This window comes from Peromyscus eremicus, chromosome 5 (assembly GCF_949786415.1).
Source record: "Peromyscus eremicus chromosome 5, PerEre_H2_v1, whole genome shotgun sequence".
Lineage (NCBI taxonomy): Eukaryota > Metazoa > Chordata > Mammalia > Rodentia > Cricetidae > Peromyscus > Peromyscus eremicus.
The window spans coordinates 52,986,133-53,001,179 of record NC_081420.1 but is presented as its reverse complement, the minus strand read 5'-3'; the positions used below and the strand labels follow the sequence as shown (position 1 = coordinate 53,001,179).

Genomic DNA, 15,047 nt, shown 5'->3' with positions numbered 1-15,047 from the left:
AAAATGAAATGATCTGTGCTACACAGTTACTGACAACCACACTGATTAAGCCAACAAAATGTGTTGATTCCTTTATTAATGGACAGACCAAAAGCAGGCGCTCACCTCAGGAAAATCTCTTGGTGCACAACATCAGGAGTACAGCTTTTTTAAAGGCAAAACCATAATTACATTAGTGCTTGAGATGTATGTGTTGGTTATATTACTGAGAGATTTAGCATTGCCTAGTAATATCTGCTTTCTTTTGGTATCTTCCAGATAGTACATAATAATTTTGAACCATGGTCAAGGTCATAGATGGTCCCAGAATTGGCACCAATGTGAAAGTGACTGTTGGGGGTGGAAAGCTGAGAAATGACCAGGCAGGCACAAAATTAAGTCAGGACAGGATGGCGTTACCTTAGTCATTTCGAAAAGAGATGCCCAACACTGTACATGTCCATAGGAATTGCACAGAAAAGTTTCAGGAGCTTGGTACCACGCTGTGGGCCCTCTGGGAGTTATAGATTCTGGCTAGGTCTGAGTGAGGTGGCTTGATTGACCCACTGATTGTCATCAGTCACCAGAATGTTCTCTGGCTTTAGGTCTTGGTAAACAATGTAATTCACATGAAGCAAATCCAGGCCTCTTAGAAACTGATGCATCAGGTCACTGATGGTCTTAACTGGAAAGCATGGAGGGAATGCCTTGTCCAGATATGTCTTCAGGTCCTGGTCTATATGCTCAGGTAGTAGGGTCACCTTGATCTCTTGGTCAGTTTGAGAAGTAGCACAAACATCCATCACTAGCCCAACAACTGTTGGTATGCTCAAAAGCCTCTTATCTCCTCAGTAAGGGCAACTCACAAACAATGATGATGGAAGACCCCCCCTCCCTCTTTCTCTTCCACTAGGGACTTTTATATTCTTGAGGGCCACAAAGTAGCCACTGTGGAGATCATGAGCCTTGTATACTGTCCCATAGGCACCAACACTTATAGATAAATTTCTAAACAGTCTTATTAAATAAGAAACACAGAGCCAAATATAGGGGGAAAAGCCACAGAGATCAGAGAAATAGTGAGAGCCACCAGCTAACCTTAGCTCACCACAGTGCCATAGCTTCCCAAGAGAACCAGACCAGCTTCTTTCTGTCCAATCTGCGCCTTTATTGCCTTGCTGTTCTGCCTTCTCATTGGCTCTAAGCCCAGCCACCTCACTTTCTTGTCACTGCCTGTCTATACAGACCTCCAGGTCTCTATGGTTAGTACTGGGATTAAAGTCATGTGTCACCACGCTTGGCTGTGTCCTTGAACACACAGAGATTCTGCCTGCCATGTGATCAGATTAAGGGCGTGTGCTACCACCACCTGACTTCTGTTTATGGCTGGCTATGGGCCTTTGATCTCCAGGCAAATTTTATTTATTAACATACAAATAAAATATCACCACATTTCCAGCACAAATAAAATATCAAACACCAATTTCAGGCACTGGCTCATATAGAAAGGCAGACATTGTTGTATCAGGGGATACTGAGGATACCATTATGCCTGGCCAAGAGCTGGGAGTGGGCAATATCAGAGCCTGGGGAAGCTGGTTCCTACACTGCCACACACTGCGGCTTGGATCCAGGGCACTTGGTGTTAAGACAGTTCTGGAGCTCAAACTCAGTCTTAGTGTTTGTGTGACACTTTACCAACAGCCATCCCCTCATCCTTCTCCTTTTGAATATTATGGAAACTACTGGGATGTTTTCGTTCCTTTACTCCCCAGCCAGCTGACTTGGGATTTGGAGAACATGAGCATGCCAATTTCAAATAAGTGTCTTGCATGAGTGTCATCATGCCTGGTGTATTGTGGAAGGCCAGCTCCCACATTTTCAAGGGTTCCTATGAGGAGGAGAGAGGGATAAAAAATATTAGAAAGATAGTGAAGAGGAGAAAGACAGAAGGACAGAATAGCTTTGGGAGGACCTGGGTCAATACCCAATAGCCTTTTCCATTTATTCAAAAGTGATTTTTATAACAATGTCAAGGGGCGGGGCAAAAGACCTCCCCCTTGCTAGATCAAAGTACATTGCATAGCTAAATGTAGACCCTTCCAAACATGTTGTAACCACGCCCATGGTCAAAGCATCCCCTTATGCAGCCCTGCTGGGTAAAGCAAGCTCAGATTCTTGGAACTGAGTAATTTGGGCCTCCACAGTGTATTGAGAAGACAAAACCCTGGCCTAACTAACTTGGGCTTTATTAACTTCTGCAGCATCTGTCTGGTGAATTGCAAACCACTAGTTTCAGAGCCCTTGAATTTCCACTGCTGCATGTCTCCAGTGCTTCTCTTAGGTGACAAGACTAGTTTTTCATTGTGTCTATGGACACTATATAACATGAAATTATTGTTCAGATTTAATTCAAAATATTAAAACCCACCCTTTTGAATTCATGTTTATTTCTCTTTACCGCCTTCTAAGTCTTTGCAATCCAGAGCATGTTCTGTGGTCTGCATCCAGCAGTCCCAGGTTTGTGTTGAGTAGAACCTAAGTCCCAGCCCCAACCTTTTCTTTCTGTCTTTAAACACAACTCCACAAGCAATTCTTATGCATAGTAGCACTTGAGAAGCACTCATCTTTCTATCCAACTGGCCATGCTTTGCTGTCTTTAGGTAAGTACACCCACTGACAGGCCCAAAACTTCCAGCCTATCTTCTCTAACATAGAAGCATCTGGCATTTGCATTCTTTGATATCACCACACGATGGCTCCAGACTCCTGCTAAATGTGTAACAAGCACTGTGCTTTAAGTGGCTCCTTAAAACAGGCTGGATCTCTGCTTGAAAGAGTTGAGAGTGAATAAGGAGCAGATGTGTGGGTAATTCTCCCTAAACCCATCACTTTCGGCCCTTGTATATGTTTACTGCTCTCTTTAAGTAATTTGGCTTTTTAATCTATTTCAACACAATGTATTTCTCCATATGTAGGATGAACTTAAAACAAGTAATAACTAACTTGTTACCATAACAAGTTATTACCTAAGCTGGGGAGGTAGCTCAGTGGCCGAATGCTTGTGTTCAATACCCAACATATAAAAACAACAAGAAAATCAAAACAAATACCTCGATTTTATTTTATTCTATTTTTTTGAGTCAGGGTCTCATGTAGCTCAGGCATATCCTCAAGCTTGCTATGCAGCTGAGGGTGGCTGCATTCCAGAGTCTCGTACTTCAGCTTCCCCATTGTAGGGTTTCATGCCTTTGCCATCACAACATTCGGAGCTGAAGATTGAATGCAGAGCTTCCCACATGCGAGGCAAGTCCTCCACCAAGTGAGCAACATCCCCAGCTTCTGGACTCAGTAGTTGAGAGTAAATCTGTCTATTTTAAAATCTAAAAAGTCTTCCTGCATATTTTGAAGTCCAAGTTAAGACAAAAATAGTTTTGGTTTTTTTTTTGTTGTTGTTGTTATTAGTGTTCTCCCCCTGACCCAACACACACTGCTTATAGCTTTATTAGGGTATTATCAATGTGTGATAAAACCACTCAGATTTATAACTTACAAATTGAACTCTGATATAAACACACAAAACGAGATTGAAACTACAATAAGAAACAAACTTATTGGTCTCCAATGTTTCATATGCATCTCTCTCTCTCTCTCTTTTTTTCAGAAAAGTTTGCCTCCTGCCTTTATAGACTTGTTTGCATTTTCTACAGTCTTGTAATGTAGAATAACATGCTGTGCATTCATGTGTACACTCTTTGGCTGTTGGTGGCTTTTCTTACTCAGCAGCAAAACTCGATTCACACCTTTAGCAGGTACCCATAGCCCATGTCTTCTAATACTGCACAGCCTCCTCCTGGCAGACATGTCATAATGGGTTTATTAGTTTGTTGATAGACATTTATGTGTTCCTCAATGTTAGTTGTTTTAAATGAAACTATAAGGAATGTCAGTTTGTGAGATTTTGTATAGGACAATGGTGGTTTCTTTTGGAGAAATGCCTATGAGGGCCATGGTAAGGCTAGAAGGAATTAGTTTTCAGAATAAAGTAAAAGACATTTGAAAAAGCTTTATACTACTCTACATTTCTGGCAGAAATTTATGAGAATTCCTTTTTTGCTTTAGTTTTTTGAGACAGGGTTTCTCTGTGTAGCTTTGGAGCCTTTCCTGGAACTCACTCTGTAGCCCAGGCTGGCCTCAAACTCACAGAGATCTGCCTGCCTCTTCCTCCCAAGTGCTGGGGTTAAGTTGTGCAGCACCACTGCCCGTCGAGAATTCCATTTGTGACACACGTTTAGCAAGTGACTTTAAACTGTGTTTCCTTACTTACTGTGATGACTAGTCTTTGTTGGCAAAACCTGGGAAGAGGGAGAGTCAATAGAGGAATTGTCTCCATCAGATTGGTCTGTGGGTGTGTTTCCTCAACTGGTAATTAAAGTAGGAGGGGCCAGTGCACTGTGGGCGGTACCATGCCTAGGCAGGTAGGTCTGGACTGTAAGAAAGGTGCTGAAAATGAGCTTGAGAACTAGCCAGGAAGCAACATTTTGTTGGTGATTTCTGTTGCATGCTCCTGCCTTGAGTCTTGCCTCTTCTTGATGATGGACTGCAACCTGAAAGATATAATCCTCCCCAGATTGTTTTTGGTCATGGTATTTAACACAGCAAGAGAAAGTAAACTAGGACACAGACTTACGATATTCAGCATCTTGTCATGTACTTTTATCTGTGAAGCCAGGTATGGTGGCACATATGTATAATCCCAGCCCTTGAGAGACTGAGGCAGGAGGATCTTGAGTTCAAAACTATCATGAACTACCTAGAAAGACCCTGTCTCTGCAAACAAGGAAGCAAACACATGTTTATGTGTGTGTGTGTGTGTGTGTGTGTGTGTGTGTGTGTGTGTGTGTGTGTCTGGATGCACATGTACATGCAAGTGGAGGCCAAAGGACACCTTCAGTGTCCTTCCACCGTGTTATTTTGAAACAGTCTCACTGTCCTGGAGCTCACCCATTAGGCTAGTTGGGCTACCCAGAGAGCCCTGGGGATCTACCTGTCTCCATCTCTTCCAGTGTTGGGATTATAATCATATACCACAATGCCCAGCGTTTTAAAGGTGGCTTCTGGGGGTTAAACTCAGGTCCTCACATTTATGAGGAAAGCTCTCTGCTGACTGAGCCGCCTCTCCCACGCAGAGTCATTTTCTTTTATTGTTTTAATTTTCCTGTGTTCTAGTACCTGTCCCTAAGTGTAAAAGTTATTTTACATGTATAAACACACACACACACACACACACACACACACACACACACACACACACACACTTATAGCCTAGGTATGTAGTAAGTCCATTTTGTATAACTACACACCATGATGGCACTATAATGAAGAAATCAAATAACAAATCATTTCTGCGAAGATTCCTTTTTCATTGGCAGATGGTTGGATATCCATACAAAACACTTTGCATCAGTAGAAAGTAACATATATAACCTTGATTACTTTGTTACACTAAATGCATTGTGTCATTTTTAAATGGAAATATTTTCTCCAGAATATCAAGCTTCTAATTTGCTGAAAACTAACGACAGTTCTGAAGTAGACCATTATCTGGCACAGATGGAGCTTTACCATTAAAGCAGGAGTGGCCATTTATCATGGTGGAGGTTGCTGTTGTCTTTTATAATGCTGGCAATAATGTTACTGAATAGTCCCATTATACATCTGGCCAGCCAATATGTAAAGACAATCATGAATTCTTAGATGTTTTATAATCATGATTAACCCACATGACATTGAGTTTGGGATGATTAAACAGTGATGTTCCTGAGGACTATTAGTATAAATGTATGTGCATGAAGGTGTGTGTGTGTGTGTGTGTGTGTGTGTGTGTGTGTGTGTGAGAGAGAGAGAGAGAGAGAGAGACAGAGACAGAGACAGAGAGACAGAGAGACAGAGAGACAGAGACAGAAAGAGACAGACAGACAGAGACAGAGAAAGACGGACACAGAGAGAGACAGACAGATACAGAGACAGAGAGACAGACATACAGACACACACACACACACACACACACACACAGAGAGAGAGAGAGAGAGAGAAAGAGAGATAGAGAGAGAGAGAAACTGAGAAACAAAAACCTTGAGAAGAGAAGCAGGTACCTCAGAGCAGATATGAATTCATCTGGACTAGAAAAAGGAAGTTGCACAGGTATACCACATCCTTGGAGTCATATCGGATCCAGGCTGTCAATAATCACTTACTGAGAAGTGAGTACACTGAATTGTCATTAGTGAATGCTTTCACAGCTTGGAAAGTCAACTGAATAGTCATTGTTCCATTGAATTTTCTATTTCTTTGCTTTTGTGAAGCTCCTCTTAATGAATTGTTTGCCATCTATTAAGTTAGCTTCACCTGATGGTGACTACCTTGATAGCAAAGAATAGAGTGCCAGTTTAAAAGTCCCCTTCAAAATCTAGTTCTTAAGGAAGATGTCCTAGTTAACTTCAGCTTTCAACTTGACAGTCTAGAGTTATCTGAGGGAGTATCAATGGAGGGATTGTTCAGGTCAAATTGGCCTGTGGCTGTCTTGTTTGTGGCTGATGTGGGAGAGTCCCACTGTGGGTGGCACCATTACTAAGCAGATGGGTTTTGGCTACTTAAGACAGGTAGCTGAGTGAGCCAGCCAGCAGCATTCTTCCTTGGTTTCTGCTCCAGATTCTGCCTTGAGTTCCTACTCTGACTGCCCTCAATGATGGATTGTGACATGGAAGAGTAAGATGAAGTGAGCCCTATCTTACCTAAATTGCTTTGGTCAGTGCTTGTTATCACAACAGAAAGGCAAACTAGAACAGAAGATAATTTCTGATTAGTGGTGTGGTGGTAGGCAAGAATGTCAAACTATTTTTTTCATAATCATTATTGCATAGGCCAAAGTGTTTCTCTTGGTCTAGTGAAGACAGTGTTTGCTTTGGAGAGATAGGAATTCATTACTCTAAGCCCTTTGAACAAACTCTTTAAGAAGATACTGAATCACGATGAACATCTTTGGTGCTAAGTGCTCCCTCTGGCTTTGAAGTTTCTCTGTTTGTAAACAACAGCTTATTAGTCATTAAGGTAGAAGCAAGGGCAAGATCTTTGAAGATTTACGGAAGATCGACTTGATTAAAACTTCTATAAAAAAGCTTAAAGTCTTATTTTAGTAAAGCTACTAATGGCCTGACTGGCCTTCAGTGTTACCATTAAGAACACTGGGAAATTTACTATTTATTAATTGTTAGTTATCTTATTATTTTTTAGAAAGAGAAGTAGAGAGCGTCAATATTTAAGGCTCATATTATCAGTGATAGCTATTTTATTTTACCTTTTTACATGTATACATGGTTGGTTTGCATGCATGTATATGTGTTTGCACGTGTGTGGGTACATGTGTATGTGCTAGTGTGCATGCATGTTTTTGTGCATGGAGGCCAGAACTTGATATCCAGACTCTTCCTCACTCTTTCTTCTCCCTTCATCCATGGTAAATATTGAGGCAGGATATCTCTCTTGAATACAAAGATTTGTGATTTGAATCATGTAGCTAACCAGCTCTGTTCCTGTCTCCATCTCCATAAGCACTGGGACTACAGGAAGCCACCATGTTTGTTGGCATTTGTGTAGGTGCTGGGGATCTAAACTCTGATCCTCCAGCTTGTGCAGAAAGTATCTTACCCACTGAGCCATCTCCTAAGCCCATCTCTGTCTATTTTAATCACATTAAGGAAGAGAAATTTGATTTTGAACTAAAATGATTGGAGAGTAATTGTCTTCACTGTCTTTCCTGAAAGATGGGTTTCCTAATCTTCTAAGTCAGTAGTTTTCAACCTGTGGGTCATGACCTCTTTTGGGGATGAATGATCTTTTCATGGGATTACCTATCAGATATCTTGCATACTAGATATTTTTTTAAAGATTTATTTATTTATTATATATACAGTGTTCTGTCTGCATGTATGCTTGCAGGCCAGAAGAGGGCACCAGATCTCATTACAGATGGTTGTGAGCCACCATGTGGTTGCTGGAAATTGAACTCAGGACCTCTGGGAGAGCAGCCAGTACTCTTAATCTCTGAGCCATCTCTCCAGCCCCTATATTAGGTATTTATATTATGATTCATAAGAGTAGCAAAATTACAGTTATGAAGTAGCAACAATATGATTTTATGGTTGGGGGTCATTACAACATGAGAAACTATTAAAGGATCTCATCACTACAAAGGTTGAGAACCACTGCTCTAAGTAATGAGGATGTTTTGCATTATCTAACTCGTTTTATCTGAAATTCTCTATATATGGAATTTCTGACTGTGAGAATGAGTGGGTCTCTGACTCTTGTGCCTGCTCTTGGGACTCTTTTCCTGCTATTTGGTTGCTGTGTCCAACTTTGATGTCATAGTTTTTCTTTTTCTTATTATATTTTATTTTGTCATGTTTGATTGTTTTCTCTTAGAAGCCTATTCTTTCCTAATGAGAGACAGAAAGGAAATGGATCTAGAGAGGGACTGGGAGGAAGAAAAGGAGGGAAAACTATAATCAGGATATATTATATGAGAAAAAAAATCTATCTTCAATTAAAGGAAAAAATGAAAAAAAATCTCTTATTTAAAATTATATAGCAATAGCCGGCCAGTGGTGATGCACACCTTTAATCCCAGCACTTGGAAGGCAGAGTCAGGTGGATCTCAGTGAGTTAGAGGCCAGTCTGGTCTACAGAGCAAGTTCCAGGACAGCCAGGGTTACACAGAGAAACCTCATCTTAAAAAAACAAAAATAAAATTATATAGTAATAAAGAATTTTCAACTGTTGCTCTGTGGTATCCTGCTAACCCTTTGTTGAACAGTGGTGCCTTTTACAGTTGACCACAATATAAGTGAGCATCATTTTGGTTCTATGATACCTGTGTTTACAAACTATGTCCACTAAATACTGTGGGATCCTTATGGGGACATTTCAGAATATCAGTCATCTTGGGGATCTTATATGAAGGAAACTTGGTATTGATATTGTGTAGATATTTCCTCCAAGAAAAAAAATACTCCATCCTGCAGGGAAGCTCCTGAAAACTCAGGAGGCAAACAACTCAATAGCTTCAGGAAGTCCCTGAAACTGAGCTGATTCACAAGGCCCCTCACTCCTTAAATATAAATAAGTAGTAAGGACTGCTGAAAAACACTCTAAGTTAAGCTGAGCTGCCCCAAAGGAATAGAAATCAGTCAAGTTGCCTAGAAAAAACTCAGACCAACTGAGATACGTGGAGATTACACTCGCTACCTGGTAAAGCTGCCTGGAAAAGATACTCCAACTTGAGCTACCTGAAGAATGTACAAGGAGCTCCAGGTTTCTGGCTTTTGTGAGCTGTAAGGTACTTTACATTTTTTTAAAGGACAGGATCATATGTAGTCCGGGCTAACTATAAACTTGCTGTGTAGATGAAGATGTCCTTTAATTTCTGATTCTACTTCCTCCTGAGTGCTGTGAGTATAAGAGTAAAGTATTATGCCAAACTGATGCAGGGCTGGAGACAAAAGCCAGGGCTCCACACATGCTAGGTAAGCATGCTTCTAGCTGAGCTGTCACTCCAGCTTTTGTCAAGTGTTTTTCATTCATAAAACATTCCTGATAGCCTTCTAGGGCTTTAAGCATGCTAGGCAAATGCTGTACCACTGAGGTACACCACCAGCCCTCTTCATTTTTTTTTTTTCTGCTATGGAATTTTGTTTCTTTTTTTTTTTTTTTTTTTTTTTGAGACAAGGTCTTGATGATAACTGTATCCCAGGCTGGCCTGGAAATCACTCTGTAGCCCAGACTGGCCTCCGATTTGGGATCCTTTTGCCTCAGCTTCCTGAGTACTAGGATTACAGTTACGAGTCACCACACTTGACCCCAGACACCATATTCAGCTTTAGTGAGTTTTATTTTTGTGTTTGTTTCATTTTTTTTTCAAAGAAATACTTACCTATTCTCTTACTTTTTGTCTTTGGTCAGATTTAAAAGGCCTTAAAAACATTCAATGAGTCACACTATATTACATTATATGTTATATTTTGGTAAATAGTATAGTCAATAAAGAAACATCTTTAACCCCATCTCTATATTTCTTTTTTTTTTTTTCTTTTTCTTTTTTGGTTTTTCGAGACAGGGTTTCTCTGTGTAGCTTTGCGCCTGTCCTGGAACTCACTTGGTAGCCCAGGCTGGCCTCAAACTCACAGAGATCTGCCTGGCTCTGCCTCCTGAGTGCTGGGATTAAAGGCATGCGCCACCACCACCCAGCTTATTTCTTAATCTGCACTTGTCTAAATTTGAGATTTTCCCAGGGAAGCTCCTGAAGTGTATATTCACAGATGATGCATCAGCACCAAAGGTAAAATACTGTGTGTGCGTGACAAATGTTTTCCTCAGAGAAGAGGGAAATGCAGAGCATAAGACAAAATTATTTTGGAAAAGTGTGTGTAGGGAAACTGGAAGCTTTCATTAAGAAAGTGTGGTGGCTTGGAAGGAAAAGGAATGGCAGGGAAAGTGAGCATTCAGCTTTCACAGAGCCAAGGGAACTGGAAATGAAATCCAGGACTCCAGGAACAAAAGTGCAGTAAAACCTCCCTGGTTATCACCTGCAGGAAGGTCGCGATCTGCTGAGAGCACTGTGATGCCAATGAGGTACGAGGCCTGGCAAGTTAGTCTCACTTATTCTAATGTCTTCTGTACCTACAAGTGAATGTTCTGTTTGTAAGGCAAAGGCTTGCATGACCTCTGGGATGTTACCTCAGCTCCTTCATGCTTCCATTTCTCTACTTGTCATATTTGGAAAATGGCCTTGGTCTCCTTGGCAGCTTGTAAGCAAAGCTCCCTGCATTTTTCTGAGTGTTCTTAGCAGGTGCCATGCTTCTGGAGCAGTTACCTATGCTGTTGGTCCTATAAACAAGGCCTCTCTGATGTCAGCACACTTGGCAATGAGTTAGTCAGACTATCATTATAACCCGGCCTAGTGGTTGGACAAAGGATAGTCCACACAATGGCTTAAACTAGAGGGCTCTGGCCATCAAAATGACATGTGAGTTTGTTCTTTTCCAATTTTTTAGTTCACTACATGCTTTTGCTGATAGTGCATGTCATGGAACTAGCATGCAACATTACATCCAGATTATTTGGTACCATTTTATTAGACAGGAAATAGAGGCTGGTGAGATAGCTTAGCAGGTGAAGATGCTTTCTACCAAGCCTGATCACTTGACTCTGATCCCGGGAACCCACATGGTGAAAAGAAAGAACCAACTCTTATAATTTGTCCTGAGACCTCCAAATTCATGCTGTTACCCACACATGGACAAGTACACACACACACACACACACACACACACACACACACACACACACACACATACACTGAGTCCTACTGAATACAGTTGCTTCCTTTTCATCTCCTGCCTTCACGGTCTGCAGTTGTGTGAGGAGACTGATCTTTTGTACTTGTGGTTGTGTTTGTGGCTTCAGTGTAGGACAGGGTTGGCAGGAGTACCAACCGACAGATAGAATCAGAGTTTGTGCAGTTCAGCTAGTGCACTGGGCAGAATGAGAGGTAAAAATAGAAATGGTTGAGGCTGAGGGAGCTTGTCCTTTATGGCAGGAATAATGTAAAGTGCAGCTGCAAGGTCCCAGGAAGCAGAGAATCACGTGTCATTCTTCATTGGTCCAAAGAAATGAACACACAGTGGTGCAACCAGTGCTTTTCCCGTGGGAGAATGCGACAGTTCCGAGGCAAAACCCTGACAAGCCCAAGGGAAGACCTAGCACTGTGGCTCCGACCTCGGGAGGAGAACAGGTGCCAGCCAGAGTGTGGGGTTGCCTGTGACAGAACAACCCTGGAAAGAAATGCTGGAAGAAAAAGGCACAGTACAGAGAGGTTACCCGTCCTGCCCCCACTCAGGTGTACACTGGGTATACACTGAATTTGAGAATTCCATCTAGGTTATCATGACTGTGATAAATCTAAAGATCATCTTCATGTTAAAGAAAATGTAAGCAGAGAAAAGCACATGGACATGGAAGTGTGAACTAAGTTATGCTTTGTGCTCAGTCTTATTTCAGGAAATCGGATACTGTGTCGGAGAAGCCACATCCACCTGGCATCCCAGGCTTGCAGTGTGATTCTTTCCTTCTATGAGTGACTGTTGTGACTCATAGAAAAACAGTCATAACCTCTAAATGTAAGTTTTGAGACACAGTTGTTTAGGCTTGTCTTCTTTATACTATTTTTAAAATTTTTAATTAAAGCCTAATTATGTCTTTTCCCTCTCCCCCTGTTCTCCCTCCAACACCTCCCATGTCTTCATCCCTTTTACTCCCTTTGGCATGGCATCTTTTTTCTTCGATTATTGTTGTTACATATATATAACATGCATAAATATATAAGAACAAGCTGCTGAGTCCACTTAGAGTTACTGGGATGTGTACAATTTCAGAGCTGAGCACTTGGTATTGTACAACCAATCAGGGGGCTCATCCCTGGGGAGGACTCCCTCTCCCTCTCAAAGCAGTTGTTAGTTAAAGTCTTGAACTCGGGGCCTCTTGCATGTCTGGCAAGTACTGTACTACTGACCCACATTGCCAGCCCCTTCCCTATTCTTTTTAAGTTCGGGTGCATCTTTAAGTCTCTGCCAACCTATAGTCTCCCTCCATTCCTTCCTTTCTTTTCTTTACAAATTCTATTTTTTCCCCTGTGAGACAAGATTTCATTCTGTGGCCCATTCTAACCTCAATTGTGTGGCAATCTACCTGCCTCGGCTTCCTGAGTTTGGACTTGTAGGCATGAGCCTTTATACTTGGTTATACCTAATTTTTGCAGAGCCAGGCCTGACATGGTTGCCCATCTGAGGATGGGCAGAAGGATCTAGAAACTGGACTTATTATTAGATCACTTTAACAGTGCTATGGGACATACTTTCCTTCTCCAAAATCTAATAAGATCTGAGTGTCTCATTTTGTGAAGTTGGCAGGTGTTGGTTTTTAGTTAATACTCCTGGATCAATTAATTTACTGGGGCATATAAAAGAGTGTTATTCTAAATTAATAATTCATTTGATTCACGAATGGAATGATTTAAGGAGGTGGTAGCTTCCAGTTATAGTACCTATTTAATTGGACACTGGGTACCTCTGATAAGAGTAAATTGTTCATCCATTCTATGAACTAAATAGTTTGCAACATGGTGAATTAATTTTCTGTTGGGATCTTTTTTTTTTTTGTTTGTTTGTTTGTTTTGTTTTTTTTTTTTTTTGGTTTTTTTGAGATAGGGTTTCTCCGTGTGGTTTTGGTGCCTGTCCTGGATCTCGCTCCATAGACCAGGCTGGCCTGGAACTCACAGAGATCTGCCTGGCTCTGCCTCCTGAGTGCTGGGATTAAAGGTGTGCACCACCACCAGCTGGCCTTTTTCCAGGGATCTTAAATGTCCTCCAAAGGTGTGCTTGCTGGGTGGTGGAGGCACTGGGAAGTGGTGAAATCTTTAGGAGGTGAGGTTTAATGGTACATTGTTAGATGGGTAGGCCCTTGAAAGCACGATTGAGATCCCAGACTCTGTACCTCCTTCTTGGTTACTATGAAGTGAGCATGAGCATCTTTTCTTTACCACACATTTGCCACCTTGCTACAGGCCTAAAAATCAGTACAGACAACAGACCTTACACCAAAACACCAAGCACACACAAACTTTTGCTCTTTATAATTTGATTTTCTCTAGTGTTTGGCTATAGTCACAGAAAGATAACTAATACGCCCGTTACCCTCTAAAGACTACCTATTACTTTATAATTAATATCAGTTTGAACTCCTGGACATTTTTGATGGATTTCATTGTTTGAGCTACACTTTCTGAAGTTCAAGTTGTCTCATGGTTGTCAAATGTCATAATATTCACGTTGGCTTTGAGTCACTCTGATTTGTAACAAGTAAACTGGTTGGTTCCTCCCCTTCGTGATTGACAATGTGCACAGTGCTCATATCCTGTTCCTAATTGGGTCATTTCTTCAAAGCCCTGAGTTCTCCCTACAGGGTCAGTCCTTTATTGATGTTCTTTGTTGCATCTCCTCTCATCTGTGTCCAGATGTGGCAATGCTGGGGCTGGCTTGGACTTGCATTCCCTCTCACATTGCATATGTGATGGTCCCAGGACTGCAGTACCGAGATGCTCACCAATGTGATGATCAAGGGTAGAAACAGCACTGTGGGTCTCCCATGGTCACATTCCTTATGTACAAGTGGATGGGTCTGCTGTACATCTTTCTTGTTGGGAGAGAAATCAACAAGGGTTCCACATCGTTCATGCTCTTTGTTTGAAAGAACAAGAAAGTGTTTTGTGTTGATGTGAAAGTGCTTTGTGTACAGCTCAAAACTGTATCTGCTTATTGCAATTTGACTGAAAAGAATAGAGAACCCAATAATAGAGAGCTGGAAGCAGACAGTCCAGGGCTGGAATGACCTGGGCATGTATCTCCACATTCCCCACTATATTCATCCTCTGTTCCCCTAACTACCTCACAGCCTCAAGTCATTGCTGTAGATCCTGCTGTCACACCTACACTCTTGCCAACAAGAAAAAAGGAAAAATAGAGCAAATGGTGGGTCGGACCGCCTTTTTAATTTATTTTATTTTTTGAGATTATAATATAATTACATCAATTCTCCCTTCCCTTTCCTTCTGTCAAGTCCTCCTACAGACCCCTTCTTGCTCTTTCAAATTTGTGGCCTCTTTTTGTCATTAACTCTTGTACATATATACATTTATATATGTATATATGTTTGTATTCTTAAATAGAGCCTCCTCAGTCTGTATACTGTTACTTGCACGTATGTTATCGGGGCTGGTCAATCAGTATTTGATAAGCAGTTAGTGTGCTCTTCCCCAAGGAAGACTATTCCTCCCACTGTCAGCATTCCTCAGTTGCCCATGGAAGCTCCTTTTAAAGGAAACTTCTGGAATGTTACTGTTTCCACTTTTCCCCACTTCCCCAACCCAGTCTCATTCCACCCTGACCTAAAAGAGA

At 41.4% G+C, this 15,047-nt stretch overlaps 1 pseudogene; it reads right to left on the bottom strand.

Moving 5' to 3' along the window:
• Positions 1-463: 463 nt before the first annotated feature.
• LOC131911049 (cyclin-dependent kinase 4-like) lies at positions 464-1,496 on the bottom strand (annotated as a pseudogene).
• Between the last annotated feature and the right edge of the window lie 13,551 nt (positions 1,497-15,047).